This window comes from Micrasema longulum, unplaced genomic scaffold (assembly GCF_059751315.1).
Source record: "Micrasema longulum isolate JH-2025_06_02 unplaced genomic scaffold, ASM5975131v1 h1tg000142l, whole genome shotgun sequence".
Taxonomy (NCBI): domain Eukaryota; kingdom Metazoa; phylum Arthropoda; class Insecta; order Trichoptera; family Brachycentridae; genus Micrasema; species Micrasema longulum.
In genome coordinates, this window is record NW_028277348.1 from 163,153 (window position 1) to 190,692 (window position 27,540).

The window sequence follows — 27,540 nt, forward strand, 5'->3', positions numbered from 1 at the left end:
TCGAATCGAATCCGAGACCTCGTGGTAGGCGAATGAGCCAACCACGTCACTACGAGGCGGACTTCGCTTCACTCGATTTCCTCTTTCAAGACTTTTTTACATTAGAGCAACGAGTCAAAAGCACTCGTCCAGGATTCTGATTCTATTTCATGCACATAGCTGTATGAAGTAAAACCTTTGGGGCCTCGTCTTCCTCAGTCTCCACTCGAGAACACGATTTCGATTACTTAAAATTATTCCTAGAGATAAAAAACCCAGTCGACTGCTAGTGCCTACAGTCCGATATCAAAAATATCAAATACTGGAGTTCTATCCAAAAAATGTATTTCAATATTTCAAAATGCGAAATTTCATCTTTCACCAGAGCGTTGGGTACTGTATATGTGTATTTTTTATATTTAAATACACGGCACTGAGTGCCTTTAAAATATTATATTGTATTTCGAAAATAACTCCGCGTGTGACGTCGGAGGTTCTTTTCTGTCAGTTTTTCAAATTGGTTCATTAACTGTAAGCAAACCGGATATTCTTAATATTGGTTGGTTTATATAAACCAGTGACGTCGTTCAAATTAGTGTGATTTAAAAATAATATTTTTTATTATTTTTTTTCATACATTTTCAAGAGACTTTGCTTTACAATTTAATGTTTTAATTTTTACCGCGTGCAAGAAAATATTTTTGTATCCAATTTTCCGTAGAGCTGAAGTTCATTATTGGAGCTCTTAATAAAATGTATCAGCAATAATTTGATATACACATGACGGTAAGATAATGCATTTTCTGGTTCAATTCTTTCTTTTTTATTTTGTTAACATTTTTTAAATCTTAATTTTGCGAGGTACTTTTGATTTTATTATTTTTATTTATTCTGTAGATATGAATTGAAATTTTCGATTTACTAAGTTTTATTTTTTATCTTTTTTATTTATTTTATGTTAATTATTTTATACGTATTCAGTATTATATCTGTTCTCTTTTTATTTGATTTTTAATTAAAACTAATATCTGAGCACCCGATGACAAACTATTATTTTATAGTTTATCGGGACAAAATATATTTTAATACTTTGTTTTCTTTATGATGTATTAAAATTGTAATAATGTGTATATTTTATTGGATAAAGACTGTATGAAAAAAAAGCGCACCTGTCTTGAGACTTTTCATTTTCAAATAAAGTTACATTTTACACATATATTCAAGAGCTGATTAATATTTTTATTTTATTTTCATAAATTTATTGCAAAAATAAGTATTCATATTTAATACTCGGGAAGCAATATGAAACTAGTCAATTAGATAACTAATACGGAGCATCCTCTGGTTAGAATAGTCTCCAGTTAATATGGCTCAGCCAGGAGATTTTTTATATTTTAAAATATAAGTAGTTCTAAACTTATAAAAATTATGGTATTTTAGGCTGTGCCCGTGTTAAACCATAATAATTAACACGGAAAAATAGTTAATTAGAAGAAATAATAACAAGTTGTACAATTATTTGCAGTATTAAGAATAAAAGTCCATAAAATAACTTGAAATACCTTTTAAAAAATAAAAGGATAGATGTGCTCTTAAAAAAAATATTATGCAAAGTTATAAAAACAATCTTGGAAACAGAATAGCAAAGAAAAAAATAGCGATAAGTAAAACTGACCGACTGAAACAAGATTTATATATTATTATTTGTATAAACATGTTTATTCTGATCTTTCCGGCTGTTAATTTTGATATGTTATTCATTGTTTTTATAAATGTAAATAATATTATTAAGTCAGTATAAATATAATCTTCACCAACAAGCTACAAAAAGTGGCTTGGTGGGATTTTAGTTTTAGTTAAAATATAACAAGTGAAATATAATAAGTGAAAGTGAAAATAAATTGAAAAAAAATATTGAATAAAAAATTTTTAGCCGAATCCGAAACCGAATTTTGACTTATGTTCGAGTATCAATTTACATATTACTTATACAACAGATATTCATTAAAACAGTCCTTCAATGTTTTACCTAATTGTTTTAACTATAAAGACATTACAAAAAAGATAAATACGACAGATCTTAGAAACAAAGACAACTTAGAGTCACGGGTCATAAGATGTACCCGAGTACATTGTGGGGAGATCCTTAAGCTCACCATCCACCCGCAGCTGTTATAGAGTCCTGGGGGACTCTATAACAGCTGCGGCAGCGCATATTATGCACGTATTCCTTAGAAATATTTATAATAGGACAGTTATTATAAATATTTCTAAGGAATACAAACTCTATGCAGATTAAGGAGGAGGTAGGAGGATGTATGGACAGATGCCAACACGTCGTTCCCACCCCTCAGGATCTCCTCAGTGCCTCAGTTTTTTTAATTAAAAAAAAATTTAGTGAACCTGATAGTAATAAAATAAAAAGGAATCAATTCATTAGTTACGTAAACTTTGACAAAGAAGCTTGTTTGCTTTGAAACCAGTCGGTGAAAAATAAAAATTAGTTGTTAAAAACAAAGTTGTTTTATTTATTTTATTAAAAAAATATGTATTTACACAAACAATTCACATAAATAAACGTATCCAAATTTACAAAAACAATTTCTTAAAACTATAATAATACAACAAACATAACTTACAAAACAAACATAATAACGGGATATACCCACAGCAGATCCAGACAGCAGGTTTCGGCCGAACAGAAGTTTCGGCGAATTTATGCCCGAAACCGAAACCGCGGCCAAAACTCATTTTAGTGGCTGAAGCTGGCCGAAACCGAAAAACGGAACATCAGTAGGCACTAAATAAAACATTGTCTTAGTAAATTTATTCCCGCATCAATCTCATACAGTAAAATATTCCCGTGAAAAACCTTTTTTTGTCGACCTTGCTAGGAACGGAACCACTAGACCACAAGTTGGTATAACCTTCGCTTCATTTTTCTTTCAGAATTATTACCAGAATCAAATAAGAAATATTCGTCGATGGTTCCCTTCTGTTTGTTCACACACTGATCTGTATTTTTTTTTCACCTTTCACTTATTCTCAGTTAAATATTAGGCAGTAAAAATAAAATTCGTATATTAAAACTGTTTGCTTAATTTACAAACAAAATAAAAAAAACACATATTATGAATTTTATTTGATGAATAACTATAACTATTGTATGTTAAAACTGGTGAAATAATTATCTCTATCGAGACTGTAGGTATTTTCACATTCATAATGCGTAGGTACCTCCTTATCCTTAGAGTAGGCAGGCCTGACGTCGGAAAAGCGCATGTCAGTTTCACGTTGCCTACTGCGCATGCTCGCAGGGCGTGGCGGTTGTTAGACGAACTCACCCTCAATCAGTCCATCGTAGGACACCGTTCGGGGCAGTCGCTAGTTTGGAGGCTCTCCCGACCACCCTATTCCCGTCCTTATAAAAACTTCCAACTAATTTCCAAGTCCCAAACTCACAAAAAAAATCCCACTTTTCATCGCAGATTTTCAAATCCAAATTCAATCTAATCATTTCCTCACTCTTTTCTTTCTTCCGAAACTTTTCGAAATAGTTTTGAAACTTTTGAATTTTCCAACTTCCTCGCCTCACCGGGAAACTGCTGGTTTTCGAAATTTGTAAAATATTCATTAAACATGTATTTTTTCTTAAGTCTTTTCTCTTTATTAAATTAATGATTTGAGTGCTTAAGAGATTTGAAAACTAATTTGTAAATTATCCGTTAAAATTCGTGTTCCGTCGGCAGCTTCGAAAAGGTAAGACTTTAAAATTACTATTTAAATTATGAAAGTACACACAATCATCTCGTTGAATGTTTTTGGCCTTTGAAATGAATTTTATTTTACTTTAAATATTATTTCCAAATACCGAATTTTATAGAATTGTTGTATAAAAATAAATTTAAATCTTTTGAAAACATATTTTTTTGAAACTGATAACGTCATACTTTATGGTTTTTTTATTTATAATATAAATCATAATAAAACAGTTTGTTTTTACCCACTCATTACTTTGTTTTAATAGGTGGTTAAAAACAATTTGATTTATTTAAATTTTAATTATATACTGATAATGTTAATTTGAAATAAAGATGCATCTTTAATTTTCATTCTATTATCAATAAATAGAATTTAGTTCAATAAAATTCTTTTGTATTTTAAACTTTTCATTTAAATTTTATATTTGAAAACTTTGATGTTTATATATTTGAAGTTTATATATGAAATTTTATTCATTTACAAAATTATGGAATGCAAAAAAGATTTTTCTGTTTTTTCTTTATTTAAAATATTCTAGAACTTTATTTTATAAAACATACTTTCTAAATTTGTAATGGAGTTTATATTTTTTTCATAAAATAAATATTTGATTGAAAACAAAATTATTCTTGAACTACTAGGATGAGTTTAAGTTCAATCAGTTAAAAAATGTGAATTTTAAATTTAAAAAAATACAGTTAACCATCATTATTTGGATTTTTTAAAGCAACGTTTTACACCTTAATGATTTATTTATATTAAAATCTATTTCAGGTTTTTATTAGTTCATTGGTCAATTGTATGTCAAGAATTAAACTCGGAAAAAATAACAAAATTTACATGAGAAAAATAAGGTTTATTAATGAAAGAAATGTCTGCATTTTTTCTGTAAAATTGAGTCGACTCCTTTTTTAATCTTTTGAAATATTTATTTTCTATTTATGAAAAATTCCTCAAATATTTTATTTTTTATATGAATCAAGTACATACCTGAATTCCATTTGCATTATTTTCCCGTCAAATTTGTTAAAATTTCTTGGAATTCATTTAATATACCTGAGATCAAGTATCACACAGGTAAACTTAAAGTCACCATCTTAGATTCCTGTTCATATTATAACTCCAGTATTTTGTAATACACATTCCCGCAAAACATATAATTTGTTCCTTGTTTATACACGAAGGGTTGAAGATTGCGTTTATTTCGGATACGCGGTTAAAGGGTGGGATTTTCATACATAATATATATCACATTTCATGTTCATTACGAACACATTACTCACGTTTCACAGTTTCTGTCTTTGAAGAGGGTAATAAGGTCTTCCTTTAAGATTTAAAGGTGGTTCGCCGCATATTTAACTCGCTGAAAAGCCGTTTCAACTACTTTAAATAGCTCAACTGAGAAGGGATGGGGAACCAAATATTCTACACGTATTGTAGGTAAAAACTTAATGAACATTTATCCCGGTATTTATTTTATGATTGAAAAAAATTCTTATGTTCGGAGTTGTTATTACAAAGGTTGTAATAACACAAAAAAATGACTTAGGCATATGAGGAAACACTGACATTTTATAAATATGAATAAATTACAGGATACTTGATTTCCCTGGCCATATATAAAAATGAAAAATGAAATATTATGAAAGTATTTTTTAAATTGATATGAAATTACATTATAATTTTTAAATGACATGTTTTTTTATGTAAACATATTTTAAATATAAAAACTACAAACAACAATTTAGATCATTTTTATGATTTTAAATTCAACATTCTTAACGAGTTTTGAAATCCTATTTTATTTGTGGATTTATTTTGCAAAAGTTTGTTTCATAAAATGATCCTTAAACACTAACCACAGTTTGATAAATAAGCTTCTCTTGAAATTAATAATATAATAAAATAATCAATGTAAAACTAAAAAGCATTTAAAGTCATTTTTTAAAGTATTGAAAAAAATAATACTTTAATAATCAAGTACTAAAACATTTTTTTATTTTCTGAAATTTATAAAATATTTGACTACTGGTTGGTGAAAAAAATATTAAAAGTAAAATGGGTGATTAATATTTTTGGTTTATTGAATTGAATTGCCCTTCTTTGTTTAATTTCACTCATCAGGTAATTGTAAAAACACCTTGTTTTTTTCTGGTAGTACCTATAGTAATAAGAGCTTTTCACAAAATTATCAAAGTAATATTCGTAATATTCTAACACTCCACCCCCTATTATCACATGATCCCAGTCAAGTTTGCGCGTTTAAATGAGGCAACATATTAAATGTCAAATAAGGCTTTGGAGTAAATTGTTCTTGCATTCCAGCTCACATGAATACTTGCGTGCTGGTTTTTTCTTTCCTCCGAGGGGTTAAATAAATTTGCAAGGGAAATTTAATTCATATTCATTTAACCTCATTTCCTTTGATAGCACCTCTATGCGGAGCAAAGGGTAGGTAATGTTTTGCTGTTAAGTGATTGTTTTAATCCAAAGTGATCTGATTTACTAGATTATCTGAAACTACTTGTAATAAAGTTACTGATTAAATTAAAAATACAGCAAGTTTCGACCTATCAAAATACGTTAAATTGATTTTGTGAAATTTTATTTTAATTTGCATTAAATTTAAGCAGAAATTTTGTGTGCTAAAATGTTTAAATATCCCGATATTTGGAATATCATTAATATTAAAATAAATTCAATAAATAAACATAATATTATTCTATCAATATCATCAAAAAAGCGATACCCTTTTTCAAATAAAAATCTAATGATATTGCAAGAACCATCAAACTAGATTAATTAAAATGTATTCCTAAAAACAAAATATTGTGATTTTTGGTATTTAAATCCAAAAACACGAAATCAGTGCAAAATGAAGTATTATTCTGGTATTTTTGATGAATATATTTTAAGTTAATTCATGATTTTGAAAAAAAAGAAATAAACAATTCTGTCATTAATTAATTGTATGATTGAGAGTTATTGTTCCAACCTAATGTAGGACGAATGATCTGAAAGAGTTAGAACTATTTTACGGCAGCGTTAGTAGATTTCCGCCATTCTGTTTAGACAAATGAAACACTTTTTTATTTTTTAATATCGATTAAAAATAAGTTCGTCTTGAAGTATAGCGGCTGTCCGCGTTTGCATAAATTACTTTCTTTTTAAATGTTTTGTTATTTATTTCCGCTTATAAGTAAATATTTAATTATTTGAATATTAATTTACATAAACTTTTATTACCGTACAATAATTTTTAAATATCCATTAATACAAAAAACACAGTTCTTACACTATTTTTCTAATAACATTTTTTTAAAATCAATCAGTTTTCCATAATTCTTCATATTATCAGGCATCTCATCATATAATTGAAATCCTTTATTTATTGAGGTATTTTGCTATTATTTATTAGTTCTTTAGATATGTACATTTCAATTGATTCTAGTACTATTTCACTTATAAATATAACACTATATCGACGGTGGAAACTTTACAGAAGTGCCAGAAAAAAGGTTTTTTTTTCAATCAATAAAGAATCTCGCATTTTAAAATTTTATTTTAATTATGTCAGAATCTCTTCAAAATAATACGCAGATCAATAAAAAAAAAACAATAAATGGCTCCCACGAGTTGCTACATGGAGCTTAGTAACCTTTTTCGTTTACACCGTCGACATTATTACAACAAAATATATTTTTAATTCTGAAGCATAAGATTGATCACCTTACCTTTATGTAACAAAACATCAAGGTAAGATACTTGTAGTTTATTTGTACAGTGCCCTATACACCACCAAGTATGGATACGAGTATGATAATGATGATACAAAACGCACGATTAAGTATTGTTACCACATCTTGAATGTTTATAATCGTTGTAATTATCGATTTAACCCGCTGACCGATACCTTATATCCTGGCTGTGATCCATTATTAAGGGTGCCTTTTCTCACACCTACCGTAGTACAAACGACCTGCTAAAGCTTGCCCCGAGAATTAAAGTCGGGATCACGCTCCAAGTGAATAGAACCCCTAACATGTGGTGAAATAACCAAAATATACAATGTTTATTTAATGTTCGCTTTGGTTTTCGTTCCCTTATTTCTGAATTTGATATAGCAGCAACGAAAGGGTAAATAAAAGAAAGATTTCAATCTTTTTTTATTTACCGGTACATTTTTTTTCGGAGAGGGTGAAAATGTTATATTAAATTTATTGCCATGTTCTAGATATATCGGAAAATATTAAAATAAATTCGACAATTGAATAAAAGTACTTGAATTAATAAAACTATGCGTCGTAAACTTAAGTCAATCTATTATTATATATAGTATCAACTTGGAACTTTTAACCGACAAAAAGAGCATTTTTTAAAGTACCTGCAAGTATTTAATGCGTAATATTTTTATTTTTAAATAATTAAAAAATATTTTTTACGAGAACAGAGTATTATAAAGTTGGTCTGGTTGTTGTCTTCTATTAGTGTCTCTGAACGGACTTTGAATCATGAGGTTTAAGGTTCGAATCTAGTTTTACTACAACTTGATACTTACAACAAAAAAAAAACAAAATCGAAATACTTAGGTTAATTGTAAAAATGAAAGTCTTTTTTTCAATAATAAATTATGAGAATATGAGTGATATTTAAATACAGATATTTGGAATAAACGGTGACCTGTTTAATGACTTCAGCGACATCACCGAGACGAGCATAAATATTAGAAAATTAAATGAGTTCACAACATTAATTAAATGTAACGAAAAAAAATGTGATAAAAAGTTTATAAAAACGATCATGAACTTTTTTATAATAAAGATATCAGCCACAAAGTTGTCGCAAAAGGGATGATACTGATCCCTGGTTATTCAAAAATTTTGGATTTAAATATGGTGGTACTTATAGACTGAGTACGTCTGTTATTTGAATTACAAATTACGATGAACTTGAACAAAAAATCACAATCAAACTTTAATATTTTTTCACTTCAACTCTACGTCGATTTGTTTTCAGTTGAATTGTCACAAAGTATTGACTACACAGATAACATTTAATTAGTAAAAATAAAAGCTTTGTTTATGAATGGTAAATATTGTCAACAATGTTTTGAGTATATCTTAATGTTTGCAGGCCGGTTGGATTTCTTTCCTAGAAAGTTATTAAGATACAAATTTATTCCAACAGAGAAAAAAACCTTTATGAGAAGAGATATGAAGTCTAGGCATTTACAAGGCTTATGACTGGTTTAAATTACCATATTACGCGCTGTGGGTCATTCACCATTCTGCTTAAACTTTTTTTAAACATCCACATTTCCTCAAATTTTCCATCTTTTGACTTTTGAGAATTAAAATATCATTTTTATTTTTTTAAATTTATTCATACAAATACATACACAGTACAAAAAAATATAATAATAACGTATCCTAAACTTTATGAGGCTAAGGGCTATGTGTTGAGTTGGGATACAACAAAATAGAAAAAGGAAGCACGTGTATAACTAAATAATAACAAAAATAAAAAGATTATAATATTATATAAACATACATATATTTCAAAAGGCATATGGACAACACGCTTAATACAAGTAGTATATAAATCTATGGAATATCTCGCAGTGGCACAATAGTCTCTTTCCTTAGACAAAATACAGAATTGTACACTCTTTCTGAAAATGGCTTTCATTTTGGAGAAATTAATATGTTCATCCAAGACATTGGACAATCTCGGGGTCACAAAAAAGAAATTCCTCTGAGCAAACGTCGTATGTGTTTTTGGAATGAAATGATTCAAATTACAGGAAAACTTCGTACGAGCATTCTGCTGAGATCTACTCTTGTACCCGCTTGGCTAAAAATGTGTCAATGACTCTTAAAAAAAAAAAAAAATCCAATGTCCAGTACCTTCATGGATTGGAACAATAACAGGTGGAAAAGTGAGACTGAAACCTTTGTAAATGTTAAACTGAGTAAATACAAGGAGGTACGTGCTATAACGTAAAACTGATTATATCGTGTATACCCACGCAAAAGCAATGCCTATGTGGTATTTTTTTCTTAGTATTTTATTGTTTTAAACTGTATAATGTTAGATTTTATTCAAATAATAAAAAAATATTAAAAAAAAAAAAAAGTTAAATGTACAGATGAACAGTTGTGTTTTTTTTTAAACGCGTTAGATCCACAGTGAACGAGTATAAGAAAAGAATATTAATAAAATACTGTATTGCGACATACGGGCCAGAAGTGCATAATTAATGGCAGGTGGTGATATTATCGCCAGACTGAGGGCATTACATGATTGACACCGGCCACGTGACACAGCGAACGAGTTCACATTTTAATACGAAGAGTCACGTTTATAAAATGAGGTATTATTTTGAATGTACACTTTTTTAACCCAACTAACGGTAAACAGTTTCTTTTACCTTCTAAATAATGCGTTTACAATTTTTAAAAAGATTTTATACATTTAAAACTTATTGGCTTAATTGACACGGCGCGGCGCGGTAAAATAAGGGAGGATGGAAATTAATTTATATTTTTGTATTTATTTAACATCTGTCGGCCTCGTGGTATAATATAATGCTCAGCACATTTGCCTACCATGTCTCGGGTTCGATTCCCGACATGGTTAGCATGAAATATTTATTTAAAAAAAGTGTTTTTACACTTGAATATTTCACTTATTTATTTTATTAATTTATTTTATTTTATTTTATTTTTGCACCACAACAGGCCAGGTGGCCCAATTACAGTGATGAATTACATCACAGAACACCCAGGCTTAAGAAAAATCTTATTTAATATTTATGTTCTCACCGGGAATCGAACCCGGAACCTTCTGTATGGGAGTCAAGCGTCTTGACCGCTACACCACGGTGGCCGCCAATTCATAGTCCCTGGACTGGTACCTGAAGCGATACGCTGAAAAAATGATCAAGATACGCTGCGATTGGTGTACTAATGCAGTGCCCTATGCATCATTAGGTGCGGAAAGGGAATGACGATGATGGTGATTTATTCAGCATCATTCCGCAAAAGGAAATCGATTGAAGATTAGTAGAACCTATAGTGTACTGGTTATTGCGTTTGCCTGACATAAAAAAATCAAAAGTTGGCCTTTGTGTTGTAATGACTAAGACACTTGACTCATGCACGAAAGGTTCCGGGTTCGATTCTCAGTGAGAACACAAATAATTATAAGATTTTTTTCAAGTCTGGGTATTTTGTGCTGTAAATCACCAATGTAATTGGGCCTCCTGGGGTGTTGTGATGCAAAAAAAATTTACATTAAATTAATATTAATCCAGCTAATATTATTTTATAATTTTCAACATGAAATGGGCCATAATAGTAAGTACTACTACTATTAGATGGGCGTTAAGGTTATTTAAAAGAACTAGCAGTAACAGTTAATGTTTAAAAAAAAACTTTTTTGTGAAACAGTTTAAAAATAACAGCTTAGAACAGTGTGGGCAAAAAATCTGGTACAACCAGTTATTTACTTACTTATTTACCGAGTACAGACTTTAGACCTTGCCATTCCACCAATGTGCAGTGACCGACATCGCTTTGTCAGTGGCTATCCTCAAATCATCCTCTTCACAAGTCAGCCGCATTTGTGAACACCGCAGCGAATGAGGATCATCCCGCACCTCTCCACAATCGCAGTTCGTGTCATATCCCTCAAAAAATTTCCATCCCTGTTGGTTATATTTGCACCTAGTCCCCCCTACCCTGAGTCTGTTGAGAATTTTTCACGTAGGGTCCAAACGGCGGTGTTTGTGCTTTCAGAAGGCGTTACGATCCTGAGCCTATCGTCGAGTTACAAAATCTCTCAAAATTCTCTCTACAGAATCTCTCTGCATTTTTCTGCAGAGGTCGTTAAGTCAGTTGTGACTTTGAGAAAACTCTTTCTCGATCGAGTTGCTGAAACTGTTTCACGAAAAAACCATTTAAAAAATTAAAAATAGTTAGGATATTAATAATCTGCTTCGTGAAACTGTTAAGCATAAAATGTAAGCTAAAAATAACGAAAAAAAAAACATGCATTCAATAAGAAAAAAAACATTTAATATTTAACAGTATTAAATCATTATCATACTTATCCACATTTTATCATTCACTAAAAAGCAGCATATTTTAATAATCAATTACATGAACGCAAAGTGATTAGTCTTACGTTTTAGGTTTCAGTCCAAAGAAAATGAAATATTTCAATGAAACATTCCTTTCACATACCCGAAAACCGCTTAAAAGACCAAGGTTCTTTCTATCGGTGTTGCTCTAAATAACTTTTTATTTTGTAAATAAACGAGTTGCTTAATATTTTTTAAAAACCGCGCTTTCATTGCCTAGTATTTAATTCAGTTAGAAAAATCATTTCCACAAAGGCATTTAAGTATTTAAAGTGAAACAATATTTGCACTTTTGTGGGCTTATCGCTTAAGAAATTTCTTCCAGGCAACCAAAAAACAGACTGGTCGAAAACAACACCGGTCAAATTTATATAATATACTAAAATTATATATTTCCGCATTGAGGCTCTTTTTGGAGGCAGATAGGGCTTGTAAAAACTTAATACCATGAATAAAATATTTCAGTGTAAAACAACCATTAGAACAAAAAAAAATATGTCCGAAAAATTAAACGAAACCTTTACTTTGATGGCAGGTAAATGCGCAAACTAAAAAAATTAATTCACGAAAGGGTTTAAGTTACTTTGATAATGTCGTAATAAGACAAAACACGTGGTGAGTTAATAATAAAAAACCTTTTCATTCTTTTTATTAGGTAAAAATGAACATGGTACAGGCAAACGCGTAAAGTTTGTAATGCCGCGTAATAACTACTTTGTTTTGAAAACAAAATACAATGAAGAATCGTAGGTTAAACTTTCATTTGAAAATATTGGCCTATACGTACTTAATTCAAACAAAGCGTTATTCGATAACGTTAAGCGGTGTTACAAATTGGTGACGTTTATTGTTAAACATTGCGCCCGCATTGCAAACTAACTTCTAGTTTAAATTTAATTGTTTCTGTCGGGTTTCGAATCATAATACTTTTACCTGTGTGCGACGCGACTATAACCAACTACATACGCTTGAAGCGGATATATTAATTCTCGAAAGCTGCTATGTTCTAACTTTTTTAATCAGTTTAGTTATGAAATTTATACGATTTAATAAACTGTTTATTACGCTCTTCTTTTTTTAACTTCTATCTGCATCATTCGATGGGAATAAGCTTGAAAAAACTGTTGTTTTAAGACAAGACACAGATCAGAGGCCAGAAATAAAAGTTGATGGCCAAATACTACAGGTCTGTTCAAAGTTTTGTTGCCTTGGCTCAACAGTGTCTGAAGATGTTCGAGGATGGAGGAGTTCGTTAGACCAAGAGATAAACTGTAGAATAGGAAAAGTAGCCACATTTGAAAAGCTCCAAGATTGAGTTTAGGAAAATAATAAACTTAATATTTACGAAAGTACAAGTTTATCAAGTCTGTGTTCTTAGCGCGTTCCTATTCAGACACTAAAAAAACAAAATCAACGCTTTTCATTTGCGATGTTTGTGGCGTATTCTTGGCGTCACGTGGTAGAACAAAGTGACAAATACAGGTGTACTCACCCGTACTCGGATGTCTTCGGCGATGGTGATCTAAAAACAAAGACGTTTGCGATGGTTCGGTCATGTGGGTCGAATGGAGGCCGGCCAAGTACCAAAAGATACTATGTATGGAGAGCTTTGTGATGCTAAAAGATCCCACGGTGGTAAGCAATTGCGATTTGAAGATGTCTGTAAACGTGGCATGAAAACTTTTTGCATAGACGCTGATCATTGGAAAGATCTCGCCAGGGATAGAGATGTGTGGAGAGGAGACGTAATGGAGGGAAGAGCGGCACACGACGACTTCTGACTGGAAAGTCTGAGACTTAAAAGACTGCAAAGAGGGCAGCTACCAATCGGAGCCCCCCCACAACCTCGAAATGTGAGAAATGTGGCCGACTGTGCTGGTCCCGTATAGGACTATATAGATGCACTCACCAGAAAAGCTGTTTTTCCCAGTCTCCAAATTAAGTATACATCACCATCGTCTTTCAAAGACGGACGATTGCCATATAGATAGATCTACATCAAATTACGCATATGGAAATTAATCGGTTGCACTAATCGCAGCGTATCAATATTATTGGTCTAACGAATATCAGTTGATAATCATGTAATTAACACCGCTAATTTAACACAATTTAAACTAATTTTCGATTTGGAATTGAATGAAGGGTGTCGAAGTTGTGCCATTTTTGAAAATAATGAAAGTTGATAATATTAGTTGATGTTTTAAAATTCATAGAAAAAAGCATAATAGAATAGGATTTTTGTTCACAATATCCAACATAAGTTTTCCATGCAATTTGTCTAACTGACAGCGAAAAGAGCAATAATTGAAAATCAATAGAGTTAAATTCAATTAAAATCGAAGTTTCGAAAAAATTTCTCCGGTTCAAAAATTTTAAACTGTTTTTTACCGAGAGAGAATATAAACTTTAATATTTTTTTTTACAAAAACATTGAATTTAAAAAAAATAGTGGTAGGAGAATAATTTCTAAACTATCTTTTTTTTTTTCATAGTTCAAACAATCTTATTGATGATCCTGATTTGATCAAATGCATCTATATCAATGTGCTTAATAGGCCAATGAGGCATCATATTTATTTTTGATACTTTCATAAATGTATGTCAAATTTGCGCATTAATTATGTGTTCCCGAAAGCTCAGTCTCTCGAGAACACAAAATTAATTTGCTCTTTGCTTTTTATCAAACTTAGAGAAACAATTATTCTTCATTTAAAAAATAATAATTGAGTTTACAGTATTTTTATTTGTTTTCATTTTTTAAAATTGTATTTTCATAACTGTAAATTGTTTATAACCTGTATATGCAAAAAACCATTGAGCGTTCATAAATAAATTTTTAAAGAAAGCAAAGATAAACTTAGGACAGTCAAAAATACAATGAATTTTAACACTATAATGACTTGAAAAATTACACTAAAGAAAAAAATAAAATCAACCTGAAAAAGCACAAAACAACAAGATAGATCTTACAATATTTTTTATATAACACTAACGGGTTTTTAAAAATAATCAATAAATAAAATAAACAAATCACAGTACAAGGAGTGCAAAGAATATCTTTCATTATTTTCTTAACTGTCTGCGTCGGGAATCAAACTCGAAACTTCAGTCAATGTAAAAACAATAAATACCGATCTGTGACACGATGCATGTTAATTATTAATACTATTTTAAAACTTGATAAACCGCCAGAAGGACTTTGATTATTTTTCTTTCTTTTCTTGTCGTATGTTAATTTTTATATTAATATGTTAAAATTGGCACTGCTACGTAGTTTTTTTACTGGAATGAAACACGTTTTTAAGCTCCTTGGGAGGTGAAATCTAACGCTTGTTTATGCATTTAGACAAACTCAAAATATTTATGGTCAATTAAAAATAAGATACTAGAGAAAAGTTTGCTCACTTTTCGAGCACAAGTCTCATCTGCGCTAGGGTTTGAAAATCTAAAAAGTTTTCTTAAAATTTGATAAGAGCTGGGGCTAATTTCAAACAGTTAGTTCTGCGGCAATGTTTTCCGTGACGTGATAATAATCGGGTCTAATTGGGGAGGAATAATTGAATTAAACTACGACCTAAGTACCCTGAATCCGGGTGTGCCCGTACAAACGTGGTCGCTATCCTTGTCGCGGTTTCCCTGGTTGAATACACTTAGGATAATTAAACAATACTATGCTATAACTGTTAAACTCGGCGCTCCAGGCTGGCTCGTCGATGTTTGCTGGAAGAATAACGTGTTACGGGCGTACGAAACAATGCCATTAATGTTTGACAAGGACCGTAAAATGGCTATCGAATAGGATGTCAATTTTATACAGGGTGTTTTTTAAACCCTGTCACATCCGAAACCACGATGATAAGTATGAGAAAGAAGACACATTATCATATTTAAAAAATACTTAGAACATAGCAAATTTAAAAAAATAAAATATTAAAAAAAAACAAATGGTTGCTTATTTCTGCAGGGGAGAAGTAAGGAGAGTGCGGCCGCGCGGTTATGGGGGCATCAGATTTTCCCTCCCCAACCCTCTTTTTTCCCCTGCAGAAGTAAGCAACCATTTGCTTTTTTAAAATTTTATTCGTTCTAAAAAAATATTTTAATGTGCCAATATGTCTTCTTGCTTATACTGATCATCGTGGTTTCGGATGTGACAGGGTTAAATGAACACCCTGTATATGATAAAATGTGAAATTATTGTAGTCACGCGGTTTTGCTTTTTCACGTGATCATTCAGAGCTTTTCAGTGTCATACCGCGAAACTTTAGAAGAACATTTTTATGGCGTTCTCTTAAAAATATCCTTTTGAATATTTTGGAAAATCCTAATTTTTAATTAAACAAAAATATAAAAATTGAGGTTAAAAATATATTTGACCAAAGAAGCGATACGCCGTGGATGTGGAATATAAGGTGGTTGTGTAGGAGAGGGGTTGGGGTTAGTGGAAGGGATGCTAGTCGGAGACTTTAAGGTTTTTACCTCCGTTTTCAAACTAAAATAATTGATTTATTTTCAATAAAAAACCGCTTTTAAATAAATTCACTAGGATTTTTCCACTTAGGAAGTTTATCAATGAGGAATATTCACCTAAAATTTCCCGATCTGGATCTAAAACATATTGCATAAAAAATATTTGAGGTTGGATAATAAATAATTATAATATTCCACATTATTTTCTTGTATTTTTTTTTCAATGCAAATGAGGAAGTTTAATGGTTTAAAAAAAAAAAATTGCATATAGCAAACTCTCAAACTAAGCAAAAACAAATTGTATCGTATTATCACAGCTAAGATTTTTTAAAAATGTTGTAATTTTAAAATTACTCTGTCCATGACGTCACTAATTGCCGTTGGTGAGTTGTCTTGACTGGTGAGTTGACTTCTTAGAAACCAGAAAACTATCACAACACTCAACAACGCTGTAGTTGATTGGTTGATTCGGAAGAATTTGTGGCGTAGTTAATTTTTATTATTTTTTACACATCTTCGAAAAACTTCGCTATATAATTAAATCCCCTTTTTTTTACCGCGTGTAAGAAAACATTTATGTATCAATTTCCCTTAGCGCTGAACACCCTGATTGAATACTTATTTTTATCAAACTGTGCTCTCAATTATTTTAATTAAAAATATATAAATGTAATATAAAAAACGCTGGGTAAGATTCAATCCCAGTCGAAAGGTTTCAACTTCAAAAAAATCAAGAGATGGAGAAAATGAGCCATCGACTAGTCATAAACACCGCACTAAGCCTCGACTTCTTTCTTCCTTTCTCTAAAATTTATTGTGATTTATTAAAATTATTTAATGATATTTTTTCAAAACTAATAAATTGGCTATCCACCCGACCAATAATCTCTCAACAACTGAATTAAATGCTTTAATTAAAATACTGATTAATTGAAATAGTTTAATAAAACATTTGTTGATTACAAAACAAAATATTCAATTTAAGTCAACATAATTATTGTATGCGGAACCAGTGGTGTATAGGGAATTGCATTGGTACTCCAATTACAGCGTACATTGATCATTTTTGTTACACGGATGGTAATGTGATTAGTTTTACGCTACAAGTGCCAGAGAAGGATCAATAAAATATTCCAGTCTACGGCCACCTCTAAAAACAAATTTTCACATCCCTCCTGCTAGAAATCGAACCGGGGTTCTTAATCACGTTAGGCAAATACCCCGATTTTCCTTTTCATGATTTTTACCTAAATATAGTTAGTCATCAAGTCAATTACATGCATCGAGGGTCCTTGTTTTATTTTTAAACAGAACTGTATTTTTCATTCACTCAGACACTGAAATTACGATAATTCAAATTTTAATACTCATATTACGCGTATAGGCTTGCCGCTGATTGCTATAATAGTGTCTTTTCTCGTTTTTTTATTATTTTTAAATAAGTAAAATATTGCGATTGCAACGGATTTTTTTTTTCGTGCGACGTCGGATAAATTTTCTACTAAGGTTTGAAATTCGCATATTTTAAATAACCCAAAATCGAAATGTAAGGCGCCCTGCGGAACAAATGGCACGTATCAAGTTTAGGCGCTAAACTTGTACGCGATGTTAGAAGCGCAGTTGACAGGCATAACGCAAGACGTCAAATATACGTAATGTCAATTGCGTGTGCTTATTTAAGAAAAAACACGAAAATTATAAATGAAAACTTGCTATAAAAACATTAATTTGTAGTTGTGTTATATAATGTTGAAGGTCCAACACAAGTTTTTAAGATTTATGAATTTCTAATTAAACATTCTAATTGAAGAGCCAAACTATAAATGTTTGATGAAGCAGTTTCAATTAATATGTATTAGTGATAGAAGGGAAATTTCAGATTTAGTGCTGCTTTTCAAGTTATTAAATAATGTTTGAATTTGAATTTTTATGTGAGACAGCACGGGGCGAGACATAATACTACTTTTTCTCTTAATTTGTATAGTTTAAACTAAATACTACCTTTTCTACGGAAAACTATATTTATTTTATTTATCTTTGTATAAATTAAAACCATTACTTTTTTAATATTTTTTTTTCTAAATTATAATAATGTACCAAGTGTTATACTCGTTTTCTTGTTTATACTATGATACATCAGCTCTGTTACTTCAATTACTTCAATACTTTTGAAATTTAAACTACATATTTATTGTTAATATTTTGCATACTTGTACTAATATTTCTTGTTAAATTTTCTTTGTTATTTATTTATTTTCTCCTGATTTTATGTATCTATATTTTTTTTACTTGTGTACAGGTGTTTTGGATTTTGTTTCATTACAGTTGTTTTTTATTATTATTTTATACTTTGTTAAAGGCGAAAGCCGTCAAATAGAAAATTTAAAAAATCCGTTCGTAATATACATGATATTTTTAACTACCCTATCATAATAACAGTACGAGAATTGGGTGTAATAGTCAATACACGTATGCAAAGCACTGAAAATTTGTAATATGTACCGAATAAGAATTTCATTAAATTTGTAAAGAAAATATGCAAGGGTGCAATTTGTGTAAAATTGCATAGCAGCGCAAACAAAGTGAGCAAAGAACAAGCATTTGCTATTTGCGCTTCCCCGCGAGGTTGAAACTTCGCTCTTATCAACCGAGAAGCAAGTGGTGCAGATCTTATAACACGCTTCCCAGCGCTCCAAACTTTAAACTAAGGTAAGCGTTAGTTTGTCTAGTCTGGAAAGTAAGCGCCATGAAAGTTGATTACTTTATTCCCCGCTGGATCCACTTAAAATCACAATCCCACCGGATTACCAGCGCTGAAAAAACATTCTCCATCGCCAGCTATTTCCACGTGTTTAAGTATCCGGTTATGTCTTGGATGTCTAGATAAAGATAACAGATCCTGTCTACGCTGGGATAACTTTTAATTCTAAATTAATTTGATAAAGCAGTTAGTGTAATAGAGAACAAATTCAGTAGGTACTCCAGTTCAAGCGCAATAACTTTATTTATAAAATTAAAACACCACTTTTTTTTACCTATAAACGTTTTTTAAACCCAGTTTTTTTAATACTGATTATTTGGAGCTAGAAGATGAGTCAAAATATTATATTTATTTGTATTAAAACTGTTATTTTTAATCAAATTTAGTGGCTCGTGGTGCAAGGGTAGACGCAAAAAGGGTTCCGTATCCGATTCCCGGTGAAATAATAAAACATATATATGATTTTAAGCCTCGAAGATCTGGTGTTTAATTTACCACCGTAATTCGGCCTGTAATTCGGACGCCAATAAATTATTGAAAATAAATATTTTGTATATTTTTTGAAACACGCTAAAAATATGTAATTGTTGTTTTTGACTATTTTTTATTTTTTTATTTAAGAAAAAATAAATTTTTGCGATCTTAATATTTACCCAAATATTTTAATTTTAATGGCCATTTTTAACGTGTTGTAAATAACTCACTATTAGAAAATGGAAATCAAGTTGTGATTGAGTGGGGTACGATCCTCGGATCTTTGATCCACGAGTTCACGACATTAGCCACGGGACCACAAACTAATTTTAATTTTATGTAACTATTTTGTGTTATAAATAAACGCTCGTACTTTTAGCTATTTTATCTTCTAAATAAACGCTATAGGCACTCAATTGAACTGAAAGCACGGACATTAAAAATTTCTAAAAAAATACACAATACTGAAAAAAAGAGCAGATAAATTCAATGAAACTATTTATTTTTAACAACAATAGTGAGATATTTACAGAAAATTGATCCACTTTTGTCCCCAAAACATTACAAAATATTTTACAAAAGAGCTAAATGAGAAAAAAAGCTTGTAAAATTAACCTAAAAAATAATTTGAAAATTTGAACTGAAATATACCGATATCCGAGGCAATACGAATAAAATTTTCAAGGACAAACAGAGCTAATTTTTTGAAAATATATGCGATAGGTAATCAGTTGAAAAACGTGGAAAACCCAATTAAACATATCTTTTTTTCTTTATGATTGGTAGCCCACTATTTCTAGTAAGTAGTCGTCTGGGAAAAATTACAGGTAATATTTATACTCCCTGAAATACAACGCAGAATTTGACCCCCTCTCTACCATCAAGGAATACTTGCAATATTTTTAGATCCTGAATATTAAAAAAAAAAATTGAATGTAAAAGAAGAAATCCAAGCATATTTAGGGGATTATTATTTAATTAATGAAAACACTATATTACTTCATGGGAAATGATAAGAAGTGAAGGAAAATATTTATTTCTTAAAAATGTACGCATAAAAAGTGATTATTAAATCACACCCAATATTTAGGGGAAGCAAGGCTTAATTCTGTATTCCATATTACAGTCATGCCATATCAATTCATAACCATTCCCGTACAAAGTAAGAGAAATCTTTTTCTCTGTCCGAGTCCCAAAATTCTAGCTGAAAGCTGAAGGAACACATAATAAAGGAAAGTCCATAAATATCCGACACTGGGACCCGCGGGGAGGATGTTCCTAGCTTCCTGTTACATATTCCAAGCTCCTAGGGCCTGCAAACGTTGCGTTTTTACTAAATTGTAAAGGATAATTTTGATGAATTAAAAAATTATGTTTGTGTTCCAAAACAAGCACATTACTTTAAATAATAACAGAACACTTTATTTGTTTTTGGCTAATATTAACACAATATGGTAAAGGGCAATAAAAAAGGTCAGTAGGGCAATAAAAGGGCAATAAAAAGGACAGTAAAAGCAATAAATGAAAAATTAGCGACGTTAATAGTAAAATACTTAAATACAAATAAATTCAAACTTTTTACAGTGTTTATAAAATACATATTTAGTAAAATTCCACTTTTATTTATTATGTACTTTTAATGTCCTGTTTAAACCCGGGCACTGCTGAAAAAAAATTTATTTAAACGTAGAATTGAACTAAATACGTATTATAATTGTTATTTTTAAAATTCAGTTTCATCAAGTCAAAAAGTAAACTCGATTTATTACACAGAATATCAATAATTACACCAATTGATTAACTATTTATGTATGTAAAAGCACTATAATTTATTAAACAGATTTTTTCATCGAGTCGAAAACACTCGTCCAAGATTTCGGTTCTCTTTTACACACATAACTGTATTCTTCATCCGCCTTGACACGGACCAAAAACTGTTTTTTTTAAACTGTACATTTTTTTAAAACTGCATAATTTCTCCGTCTGTAAGTCTATCGAAAGTCAAATATTTATTTTTGATAATTTTTAAATTCAATATTGATGCATGTGTTGAAAACAAGTAAAAAAATATTTATAAAAATTAGGTTATTCTTAAATTTTAAGCAATAATGAATAAAAAACGTGATAAACATAACGTTTGGTCACCCTAGCTCGTGTGAGACGGGAAGTTCGGGGTAAATCTGTTTCTCCGCCGAGCACTTGTCATAGTGTCGCCAACAAGGGGTGGAATATTGTATTATTCAAAGGCAATTTGTTTTATTCGATAGCTATTTCCCTTAATATTACGTAAAGTGGGAAGTAACTGTCAATTACGGAAAAATATATTATGTGAAGTCCTTTTACCGTTTCGTTCAACAGCTCGTGATAATTTCAACACTTTAACGAGAAACACACTTTGGTATCACGGAATACAAAAAAACACCCATTTCAAATAGTTTACAAATAGGGTATTACAACTAACAAGAGACGTTTGATTTCGAGTAATTTCATTAAGTCAATGTGATTTTAATGGTTCTTTTATTTAGAAAAAAACATATTTCTGTTTGTTTTAATTTTATTATTACTAGTATTAATATTTATACATATTTTTTTTTTACAATTATTGATGCATTTTGAAATTTATTTTCATGTTTCTATTTTTATTCTGATTTGCAAGTTTTATGATTTATGTTTATTTTTTTAATATTATTATTGTTTATATTACCATATAATGGAAAAACACATGTAACAAAAATGTTCTGCCTAAGCAGGAAGTTCCTAGCTAATCGGGACTTGAAACAAAGAACCTCTGTACGTTATAGAACAGCGAATACATGAATAATAATATAGACATTTCTTAAAATATTTCTAAGGAGTTTTCGGAAAAACTCATTTAAAGACAATCATATAACATTAATTTATAGACGTAATTACATATTATCATTACAACCATGTACAAAAGTTTGAATACTAGGGAGTTCACAAAACTGAGGATGGATGGAAGCATGCACGCAGAGCTCGCAACCCGCCTAGGAATTGCTGGAGCAACTTTTAACATGATGCGTGTTATCAGGAACTCAAGTGTATACTACATACTATAATACCAGTGGAGTATATGGAGTATATGAGTGCAAATTTGGCACCCTACAAAAGGTTGAAATATCAAACCTCTGAGTTTTGAGAGTAAGTCCTTGAGGATATCAGGCATAAGGTGGTTTGATTTATAACTTACATTTAAGTCCGAGACCGGATGCAGCAGCCTCCAATAACGAGCGTCTTAAGGATGCGGCGGTAGACCTGACTTGGACAGGTGCTGCGCATGTCTTAGAAAAACCTAAACCCAAGTGTCTTTCTTTAAACCTGCTGGCGCACGCTGTCTTAAAAGACCGTCGATGACGATCTTTCGACTTTATTTGGTGGAACCAAGTGACGCGGGATTGACGTGGGAGGAAGCGAGAGTGCTGGCGGGCGATAGCGTCTCCTGGAGGCATCTGGTGATGTCCACACGCTCCGCCTAAGAGCGGATGTAGAAAAAAAGAAGAAGTACAAAAACAAAATCAAAACCATGATATTTTCTTATAAACAACTTAATAAGAAAATATTATATAAACTTAAGGGTAAAAAAGGTTTTTTGAATATACAAATTACGTTTACAAAATAAGCACTCTAGATCGACCAAAGCATTTACGTTTATTCCAAGCACTTCAAAAAAATATAACTTGCTTACATGCAGCGTATTCTGATTATTTTTGTTTGTTGCAAAGTTATTAGTATTACGCTTCAGGCAGTCCAGAGAGTATGAAATATTTAAGTGCAAAGACACTTTTACTACAATTCATATTTGCAATTTTATATTTCAAGCACTACCACTGAATATATACATTTGAATTATTTTTTATGAATGTTTAAAAACTTTGTTATTAGCCGGGTTGGATTTTTTAATAATCATCAAGCAGATTATTTAGCGCATAGCAATCAATTAAATTTTTAAAGAAATCTTCTCGTCTTCACTGTTCTTAAATTATATGTATTAATAGCGAACGAAATTTAATCAGAATAACAATTATTTTCAATAATAATCACGCAAAAGCATTACAAAAACATGAAATGGTGTTTTTTGTTCGTTAGTAGTTTGAATTGAAGGAAAAAATGTGTCTTAGTTTTATTATCATCATCATTGGCCTATACAGACCCAGTGGTTCATATGGCACTTAGAAATGGGACTCCAATCGCTGGCTTCTTTTAATATCCGCGTGGGCTTTGACGCGTGGGCCCAACATGTTGGTTACCTTTCTAATAAGCGCGTTAACAACTGATCTATGACTATCTCATTATTAATATTCAGTCAATATTTTCTGCGCTTACTAGTTTATTTGAAACGCAATACTACCAGCCACTTAAGTGCATTAAATCTGCCTAAAAAAATCTTGGCTGAGAAAGGGAAAACTCCGGAGGGAGATCGCTAGTCTATAATACATATTTGCCGGGTAACTTTAACATGTGTCGACGTTACAACGGGTAGCCATGGTTTCATATCCTATTTTTTTGAAACTTTGAAATACAATTTTCAACAATATTTATTATTGATAATTATACTTTTATTCCAGTACAATAATACAATAACCACTTACATTGCGGTTATAGATTAATCAATGGAACCTCGTTTTACACGGACGATACACGTAAAACAGCATCCTAAAAAAAACATGCTTGATAGGTTATCTTTTATAAAAATAAATTCGGGATTGAAAAAAAAAGTATTCTGAATTGAAAGCAAAAGAAAGACGCGCGACGTAGGCATTTCAAAAGTGTGATTATGTTGTAAAAGTCAACCGGAAATCAATATTCCGTGTCAGCTGACCTACTGTCGTAATAAAGGCAATTCCTAAATGTAAACAATGAATTATCAAAACCCTTAATTAACTATTAACAAACCCCTGATACGGGCGGATGTAAAATCGCTGAGAAACACGGAATTAGTGCATGACCTCAAAATCTCCCCAGGAAGTAAAATAAACAATGGATAGCATATAAGTAGTACTTAGTAACACTTTTAGTTAGTTAGAAATAAAGTCAAGTCTGACATACACAGTCCGACAATACAGTCAATCTGCTACAATATGTAGTTCAATTACTAAATTCATACAATGCAGTTACAAAATGTAGTCTAATTCAGCACTTCGACCCTCAACACTGTTCTCTTCTGGCAACATTCAACTGGGTAGGAGCTCCCATGCATCACATGCATTAAAATCCTACAATACAGTAGAAATCCAACTATTCGAATCAATTGAGGTCAGACTCCATTCGGATAATTGTTTTTTTTCAGAAAAAAGGGTCTGTTTTAATTAATTACTGTATGTATGCTAAAAAATGATATTACTTTTTTCAAAGAAAAATAGCTTTTTATTAATTAAATGAAAAGGCAACACCTTTAAATGCTAAGCGTAGTTACAAGTGTTGTATATTAGTTCAGTATCTCTGTTGTAATATGTTTATATTAACCGCTCTCTAGGGGCTTAAATCATATTCTTGTCTAAAAAATTTGGACAAACTCAAATTTTTTTGAAAAATAGACTACTTTAAATGACGTCACAAATTCTTCTAAATCAACCTATGATAGAGTGTTAATTTAAATATGTTAGTGATTTTACAACTTTTTTGTGTATTATGTCTATAAGAAAAGGTTATTAATACTGTATAGTACCCAGATGCACATTAGTACAGTATCCCTGTTGTAATATGTTCATATTAACAGCTCCCTAGGGGGTTGAATCCTGTTCTTGTCTACAAAAATTTAGACAAACTCAAAACATTGTTAGAAAATAGACTACTTTAAATGACATAACAAATTCGTCTTAATCAACCTATGATAGAGTGTTGTGATAGATTTCCGGTTTCCAGGAAGAAAACCCATTAACCGGGACAGTTTATCAAAGAGAACTAATGACGTAACACGCGGAGTAATAAAAAAATAAAAAAAAACATAAAAATCGTAGGGATGATAAAATGATATATAAAAATAAAAATGAAAGGTATTTTGGCTTAGTTTGAGATTATAAAAATAAAAAATTACTGAACTTCCTCATTAATCTTCACATTCGTTTAAAAATGCCTCAGCAAGGCAAAACAATTGTCCGTTTTTTGTTTTTGTTGAAAAAAAAAAAAACAATAATAATCAACCAGTGTTTAATTGTAATATTCACTTTTAAAAGGCTGTGCTAAAAAAAATCTTTGGGCGCGGAGCTGAAACATCTTGTAACATCAAGAAAAAGACGGAATATTCTGAAGTTCAGATATTTAAAAAAAAACATAGGAACATACTTCCATAATTAATAAAAATTATAATAAATGCAGGCCTGATCTAGCAAAATCAATTAAAATCATAAATACGCCAGTCATTTAACTAGAGTGCACTCCCGCTCACTGCCAATAACCGACTAAATCTCTTTCATATAAACACCGGTTACAGAACAGCGTCTATCTTCTTTGTGACAAGTTCTATCTTCAACATATTTATTGTTGTATTGGCGTCAATTTCATTCATATAATTATTCTTCGTAAAGCAAGGATATATATTTGTTGTTCAAAAATCCTGCATACTTATACAAATTTTACTTTACTAATTCATTGTGAAAATGTCCATTAATTTGAAGATTTAAAAAAATACAACTTCATAAAAAAATTAAAACATTTTAAAAATAAAATATATACTCCAAATAAATCCTGTTTTTGTAATAGCAGCATATGTTTATCTTGTTTATCTTTTCATGGTTATGTCATACCATATTTATATACCATTAACATATACATTATTAAAAAAAGGAATGGCCCACGCTCAGACGCTGAAGTCTTTGTGGGCATTTTTTTCCAAATTACGGTATCGCTAAATTTTAAGATGTATTTTTGTAATGAATATTTTTGTAATAATAATGTAAATATATGTATGTAAAGTAAATGAAAAATTATTTAAAAAAAACATATTTTACATCACAGCTACTCAAGATTTAAAAAAAAAGTTATTCGGAACGTTTATAAAAAAATAAATAAAAAGCGATTTTGAAAGGTGTTCCGATTCATAGGTTGAAATATCAATACATCGGAACTTATTTCTTCACCATTGATCTTATAACAATTAGGTACCAATAACTAATTTGACTATTACTCAGACATAATTTTATATTTGAGTACTGAGTTGTATCTTGGTCACCCTTCATATCTCTTACCTTTCACCTGTATGAAACATTTATGTGGCCGGGGTGTGTTATGCTCCCGAGCATGAGTCCCTCCTGAGTACCTGTATTATTCTCTGTGGGGAAATAGCTATTGTGCCTTTTAGTTTCATACCAGCCGAAGATAAAACATCCTACCACGTGCAAACACCTTAGATACGAACGTCAGATGTTTTTGCTTTAAGCTGATCCCACAGATCAGAAAAAAAAACAAAAATGTTATAAATGTTAAGTGATTTTCGAAGTAAAAATTTTCATCAAGGATATTTATCATGAATTTTCTTGTATCCTTTTAAATAAAATATTTAAATTACGTTCTAAAAAGTTTATTTAAATTACTCTATTTTCTTTTCATCAAATTCTTAAACATAGATTTTTTAGCACAAACTGCTAATGACTGCATTCAAATTACGTACAGTTATCTTTTAAGGAGACTTTTATTTCAAATATTTTTTCTAATACACATAAGTAGCGATCAGCATTGATGAAATACTGATTTTGTAGAAATAACAATACATCATCATCATCATAACCACCGTAGCTGATTTTGCATAGGGCACTGCATTGGTACACAAAATGCAGAGTAACTTGATCATATTTTACATTAAGGTTAAAGGAGCATTCTTACGCTTCAGGTGCTAGTTCAGGGACAATGAATTATTAAAAAGGACAGTAAAAGCCATTGGTTTGCCTGCCATGCAAGAGGTGTCGGGTGCGATTCCCGATACGGTTTACATGAA

The 27,540-nt window shown here is 30.7% G+C and overlaps 1 long non-coding RNA gene across 1 annotated transcript in view; it reads left to right on the forward strand.

Annotated features, from left to right (window-relative positions):
• Window positions 1-3,616: 3,616 nt before the first annotated feature.
• The window catches only part of LOC148284166 (uncharacterized), a 149,400-nt gene continuing 125,476 nt past the window's right edge, over window positions 3,617-27,540 (forward strand). The window contains exon 1 of the long non-coding RNA XR_015825390.1: window positions 3,617-3,738. This is a non-coding gene — a long non-coding RNA (uncharacterized LOC148284166). The remainder of the gene's footprint in view (window positions 3,739-27,540) is intronic.